Source organism: Mandrillus leucophaeus, unplaced genomic scaffold, assembly GCF_000951045.1.
Source record: "Mandrillus leucophaeus isolate KB7577 unplaced genomic scaffold, Mleu.le_1.0 Scaffold12, whole genome shotgun sequence".
NCBI lineage: Eukaryota > Metazoa > Chordata > Mammalia > Primates > Cercopithecidae > Mandrillus > Mandrillus leucophaeus.
In genome coordinates this window covers 7,795,400-7,802,112 of record NW_012100320.1, presented here as the reverse complement: position 1 = coordinate 7,802,112, position 6,713 = coordinate 7,795,400, and the positions used below count along the sequence as shown (strand labels likewise).

Genomic DNA, 6,713 nt, shown 5'->3' with positions numbered 1-6,713 from the left:
TAGAGGTAAGTTAACAGAGTGGATAACACTGAGATGTAAATGCATTTTGTCCCCACGATAATGAAGACTGTCGTTTCCAGCTTCCTTCTTCCCAGTACCCATCTTCTAACCACTGCTGCCTCCTGAGAGGGTCTAGTTCCGTTAGAGAGAGCCATAGAAACTCTCCCACCCTGCAGCCCATCACAGCATGGTGCAGTCAGGTGAGCTTGGGATTCAGCTTGCCTAGTATTCATTCCCCTTTCTTCTGGAAACAGCATCCCAATTTGGAGTGGGGGGCAGTCCCTATCCCATTGAATATAGGCTTGGTAGTACTGTCAATTACAGCAGTCTGTCCTCTTCCAGCTAGCAAGTGGCAATGGGCCCAGCTTCCTCCCCAAACCTGAATCCTAGATGGAGAGACAAAAGAATTTAAAAATAGAAGTTTATTTATTCCAATGAAATGATGGTCCATTCCTGGCACCCAGATCCTGATGCTGCCCTGCTTCCTGTCCTTTCCAATCAAGTGTCTTCAGCTTTTCCTTTCCTTCTGGTGTGGCACCACAGTCCTTCAGTAAATTTTTTGTTTGTGATAGTGGGAGTTGGTTTTCGTTGCTTGCAACCAAAGATCCCTGGCTGGTACTGACTGATACTAACTGCATCAGTACAAACTGATAAGGTGGCAGACCAGTTCTCTTGTTTGTTACCTGGGTGAACTTGGGTTAGATGTCTTTGGGCCTCAGTTTCCTTGTCAGTACAACAAGGATAATAATAGCATATTTCTTAGAGTTATTGTGAGGATTAAGAGACTGGGTGTTTGTGTACGAAAGTGCCTGCCAGTCCTATCCTTTCCCCTCCCCTCCTCTTCCTAACCTCTCTCACAAGTCCAAAAGGAGATATGGGGAAGCAGGGACGGCAGGTCTCCACAGAGGTTCCTATGGGAACCCTAGCCACATGTGCAGCATCCCTGGGGGTGTCTGGGAGGAGCTAGGCAGCTGCTGGGTGGCTGGCTGAAATCACTCTGCTTTTTGGAGCAGAAAGGCTCAGTTGTTCCTGTCCCCCCAGGTCCTAACTCAGCTCAGCGCACAGAACTCCAAACAGAGCAGCTGTTCAGCTTCTGGGGCCTGGAAGAGGAGTGATCTCTGTACGGCTCTCCGCTTCCAGTCTCAGGGGAGGCTGGGAGGGAGGAGGAGCAGTACTCAGCTCAGAGTTTCCAGACTGGAAACAAGCCTTAAGAAGCCATTCAGCCGATCAATCCAACAACGCACCTTCAATGAGCCGGTTCCGGGAGCCCAGCAGTGAACTGGATAAGCAGTGAGGGAGATGGAGAATTAAGAAACATGAGTGGAACGACTTCAGTGGAAATAAAAATAGAAGTTAAAGACAGCAACTATGGCTGTCATCTGTGGAGCGCCCACCATGGTAGCCACTCAGCTCAGTTATTTATATACATCTCCATGGTCTGAACCATAGATTCTGCCAGGAGGTAGACAGCCCTTTTTATCTATGTGGAGGCTGAGATCATAGGAGTTACATACAGGACGTGCCCAGGTTCTGTAGCCAGAACAATCACCTAGCGTGATCCTGTCTTACAGACTAATTCATTCATTCCCTCACACCCAGAAATTTGTTGAGTACCCAGTATGTTTTGGGCTCTGTATTTGATGTGCTTGGAGTTGAGTGGTGGAGGCTCATGAGCACACAGGTGACAATGATACCATGGAGAGCCCAAGAAAGGGCTGTGACAGCCATGGGACAGGCTGTGCCTGGGTTGTCAGGAGGAAGTGGGGAGGTGTTGGCTTAGCTGGCCGTGGAGGATGGAGGAGTGGCAGTTCAGCATAGGGAAGGTGGAAGGAGGGAGGAGGGAATTTCACATAGTAGCCCAGCAACAGCAAAAGTGTGAGACTTTGCACAGGGCATCTTCATCCTGGAGGCCCTCAGCCAGAGCATTGAGTCCAGGGGGCTCCATGACAGGGCCTGAGGCCAGACTATGGCTGATACCAGACAGTCAAGGGCCTTACATGGGATGCCAAGTGATTTAAACTTCATCCTGTAGGAAAGCGTTTTAAGCAGTGGGGAGGTGATGTGTTTAGATTTGCTTGATACCCAGATAACTCTTGCTCTTGCATGTAGGATGGGCTTAAGGGTGGGGTAGAGGCGGAGCAGGAATCCTGTCCTGACTTTGCTATTGCCCAGGGGTCTTGGTGGGAGTTTCAGGGACTAGGGCTGTGGCACGGGTGGAGAAGAGGGACAATAAGCAGGGACATTTCAGAGATGGAGTCAGTAGACTCTCGCTGGCAGAAAATTGAGGACAAAATAGTGTTCCTTGCCAGACACTTTTGTATGTGTCTCTGCAGTGTTTGTGGGCATAGACATGTGTGCATCTATGTACACATCACATGTGTGCATACGTGTGCGTGCATGCGGGGCTACTGTCTGGATGCACATTGGTGATCATGCATGTGTTTGTGCATGTGAGAGTCTGTGCTCTCAGGCATCCTGCAATCTGCATGACTGTATTTATGTGTCTGTGCCTACGGCCTGTATGTCTGCTGCTCCCAGTCCAGCTGTGAACCCACCCCGCTAGCCCACTCCCATTGTGCTCCGGGCTCAGCACAAGATTCTGTGTGCCAGGCACCCCCCAGGGCTTCAGCTGCTTTCCAGGCTCCTGCTGCTAAAGCAAGATGCATCTTCCATCCCTATTTGATGCTGCAACATGGACCCCAAGGCGGTTCTTCAAAGGGAGCCACTAGGAGTGGAAAGAAAGAAAGTAAACATCAGGATTAAAACTGTGAACTAAGCCTGTCCCTGCTCTAGATCTGGCCCATGAACCTGCTCCCACAGGCAGGCTTTGATTTGACAACTGCATTTCCCCAGGCCAGGATCCCAGGGAGAACAAGAGGTTCTGGAAACAGAGAGATGGGCAGGGCTCAGGGAGGGGCTGGGGGACTGCGCTCTCGCACTCAGCAGCTTCCCATAGCTTCCTGAGTCCCTCTTCAAATGTGAAACAGCTGCCAGTGGGCCTGTCCTCAGGGCCATGGACAGAGAGCCCTACCTCCTTTCCTTCCTTTCCTTCCTTCCTTCCTTCCTTCCTTCCTTCCTTCCTTCCTTCTTTCCCTCCCTCCTTCCCTTCCTCTCTTCTTCCCTCACTCCTTCTTCCTTCCTTTTTCCTTCTCTTTCCTTCCCCACCCCTCCCTTCCCTTTTCTTCTCCCCTCCTTCCCTAACCACCATTTTCAGAGGATACTGGGACTTCAAACTGACTCCCACATGTGTGCTACCTCTGATAGTTAGTGGTCGTGTGATTGTGGGCAAGCATGCCTGTTTTATAAGGTAGCTACTCTGACCTCACAGGGTTGGTTGGTTGTTGGGATTTAGTAAATTCAGGCATGGATGTGCACAGCAAATGCCAGCCTGGCTGGAAAAGCTCAGCACATGGCAGCCATCAGAATTGTTGTCCCTGTTGTGCAGTATCAGTGATCAGGAGTGACAAGGCATCTCTTGATCTCAGCCTGCTTCTACCAGCAGGTAAACAAAGAGTGCGATGAGAGTTTTATAAAAGGCGGGGTGCTACGGTGCTTGGAGGGGGCTCAGAAGAGCAAGGGCCCAGCCTTCCAGGGAGAAGGAGCAAGATCTGGGAGAGCTTCCTGGAGGAGGTGACTCTTAAGTCTTACAGGACAGCTGGATTTCACCAAGTGAGTCCAGGCCAAGGAGACGCTTTGGCCGAGGTGTGAGAGGCAAACTGCAAAGACCTCTGGTGTGTCCAGGCATTGGATCCTGTGTAGGAAGCCTGTCTGCAGGCTATGATGTGAAGCAGGTCCTATGGGTGCTGGGCCCCGCTGGACGAATTTAACCAGACTAGGAGTCCCAGACTGGGACTGAGGGATCTGAAAAAAAATCTTTCCAGGCCAATAGATCTTCTAAACTCAGGTGGCAGGCTTGCTGTGGTGGTCGCCCGGATCCCCTTCAAGGAGGGACATGCTGGGAGAGCTATAGTCAGGCCAACCCCTTCCAGATGGCCTCAGCTGCAGAGGGCAAGCAGGCCTGAGATCCTTCCTCTTCCTGGGCAGTGCACATTCGGTGACTGACCAATGCTGGGGTATAAAGGTGTGGCCATGACAGCCCAAGTCAGGATGACTCTGAGGAACTCATCTAGCTCCAGGACTCCTGCAAGGGATTGAGGGATTGGAGAGGCTGTGGCTGGCCTGCGCTGAAACCGCTGAAACCGCCTCTCTCTCTGCCCCACCTGCTTCCTTCCCCTCCCTTCCCTCCCAGAGGCTGTCTCTAAACTGCAGTAAACACAGTCGCAGAGTCCCCTACTCACCCCTTTGGGCTGAGCATTGTCTTTCCATACTGCTCTCCCCCTACCGTCTTCTTCTTATTTTTAATTTAATTTCTTTTAAAGACAGGGTCTCCATCTGTCGCCCAGGCTGCAGGCAGCAGTGCGATCACAGCTCACTGCACCCTCTACCTGGGCTCAAGTGATCCTCTCACCTCAGCCTCTGACTAGCAGGGACTAGAGGCGCACACTGCTATACACAGCTAATTTTCTTTAAAAAAAAATATTTTTATGTTGCCTAGACTAGTTTCAAACTCCTGGGCTCAAGTGATCCTCCTGTCTCAGCCTCCCAAAGTGTTAGGATTACAGGTGTGAGTCACCACGCCTAGCCCTATTTGCCTCTTTTTAAAGTAAACTTCTTTTTTGTTGAAGTATAACATGCATACAGAAAGATGCAAAACTTAACCAATCACATACAACATAAATCTCTGCAAAGTGAACATAACCTGTAACTGTCACCAGATCAGGAAACAGAATTTTACCAACACTCCCAGAGTCCCTTTTTGCCCCACTCCTTCTCAAAGGAAACCCCCGTCCTGACTTCTAACACCACAGACTTAAGGCGTACATGTTTTTGAACTTGAAATTAACGGAATCAGAGTGTGCTGTCTTACCTATCCGGCTTCTTTCACTCAACATCACATTTGTGAGATTTGTTCATGTTGTTGCAGGTGGCAGTTCTTTATTCATTCTCACTGCTATACACATTTTCATTGTCTAAATTACCCCCACTTTATTTATCTACTCACCACTGATGGGCGTTCAGGTGGTTTCGAGTTTACGACTAATACAAACGACTCTACGATGAACATTCTTGTATCTTGTATAATTGACTTTTGGTGCCTTTATAAACAAACTTCTGTTAGATATGTACCTGGGCTCAGGATTTCTGGAGTAGGCATGAATATGTTCAGCTTTAGTGATGCTTCCAAACTGTTCTTCCAAAGGGATGGTATTAATTTACCCCTTCCCCAGCAGCATAGGAGAGTTCCAGTTGCTCCACATCCTCACCAGCCCTTGATATTGTCAGTCTTTGCACTTTCAGCCATCCCAGTGTAGTTCTAATTGGAATTTCCCTGATAGCTAATGAGGTTGAACATCTTTTCATGTGCTTCTTGGCCATTTGGAGGTCCTCCTTTGTGACGTGGCTCTTCTAAGGTTTTTGCCTATGCATCTACTGTTTTTGCCTTGTTGATTTGGAGGAGTTCTTTATATACACAAGTGCTTTGTCAGATCCCCATGGTCCCTTTTTGAGATTCAAATATCCCCAGGGTAGGGTGAAGCCTGGCATCACCAATACTTGGGTAGTTCCAAATTACTTTCTCCCTTCTCTGGGCCTGGGAAGCCCTCCCAGGAAGGAGGCCTTCTCAGTGAGGCTGCATTTCCCTTCCTCTTATCAGTTTTATTCTTTCGGCTGGGAGAAGCTAAAATACAAAAGGGTACACACTAAAAAAAATCAAGAGCAAAAATTCGGAGTTTTCACAGAGGGGAAAGGAAGCCATGGGAAGAGTTTGACCTCTCCCCTCTGCCTGGGCAATCACAAGTGGCGAGCATCTCAGTCTGGCTTGTAAGTGAGGAGGTAACTGCAGACCATGCTCTGAGGGGCTCTCAGGCTCAGGATACCTGGCAGGGGACTGGAGGAGGTTGGAATCCCCTCCCTGCTTCCAGAGAGAGAGTGCAGAGGAAGTGCCCCAGCCTAGCGGGGATTGGAGGAGGAGATGAGAAGAAACAGGGAGGGTCAGAATGTTTTATGGAGAGATGTGAACCCCTCAGCGGACAGGACTCTGTCTTCATCTCCAGATCCCTGGGCCTTCACGGTACATGCCCCCGAATATGCCTACCAGAAAGTAAGGGACATGTAGAACTTTCTGAAGGTGAGCCCTGTGGAAGGAGGGCCTGTGGTGCTTATCAGTAAGGGTTGAATGAATGAAGTTCAAATTACGATGTAAATAATAACAGCTCCATTTCTTGAGCAGCAACCAGGCATGTGTACCTACTAGCATCACATTTAATCCAACAGGCACTAAGCTGAAACTTACACCCAGTTCCATCTGATTCCAGAGCTCACAGGCTTTTTCCCTAAGCTGCACACCTTCTCATGACAGGATAAAGAGCAGTTTACCGAGGTGTTCTCCAGGCAGGAAGTCCGCTCTTCTCCCTTCCAGGTGAGGAAGCACAGGCCCAAGAAGAGGGGCTCTGAGAAAAGGAGGGGGAGAAAGGTGAAATTACAGATGCTCCTCTTATCCTGCCCATCACCTCCTTTAAACTGTTTCACCTCCCTTCCTCTCCTCCCTTCCTCCCTCCTTCCCTTCGTTCCCTCCCCTTCCCTCCCTCCCTCCCTTTTTCCTTCCTTCCTTCCTTCCTTCCTTCCTTCCTTCCTTCCTTCCTTCCTTCCTTCCT

The 6,713-nt window shown here is 49.6% G+C and overlaps 1 long non-coding RNA gene across 1 annotated transcript in view; it reads right to left on the bottom strand.

Moving 5' to 3' along the window:
• Window positions 1-1,602: 1,602 nt before the first annotated feature.
• LOC105531066 overlaps window positions 1,603-6,713 on the bottom strand; it is a 15,827-nt gene continuing 10,716 nt past the window's right edge. Inside the window, exons 2-4 of the long non-coding RNA XR_001004735.1 lie at window positions 6,311-6,509; window positions 5,063-5,737; window positions 1,603-2,725 (exon numbers count right to left, since the gene is read on the bottom strand). This is a non-coding gene — a long non-coding RNA (uncharacterized LOC105531066). The remainder of the gene's footprint in view (window positions 2,726-5,062; window positions 5,738-6,310; window positions 6,510-6,713) is intronic.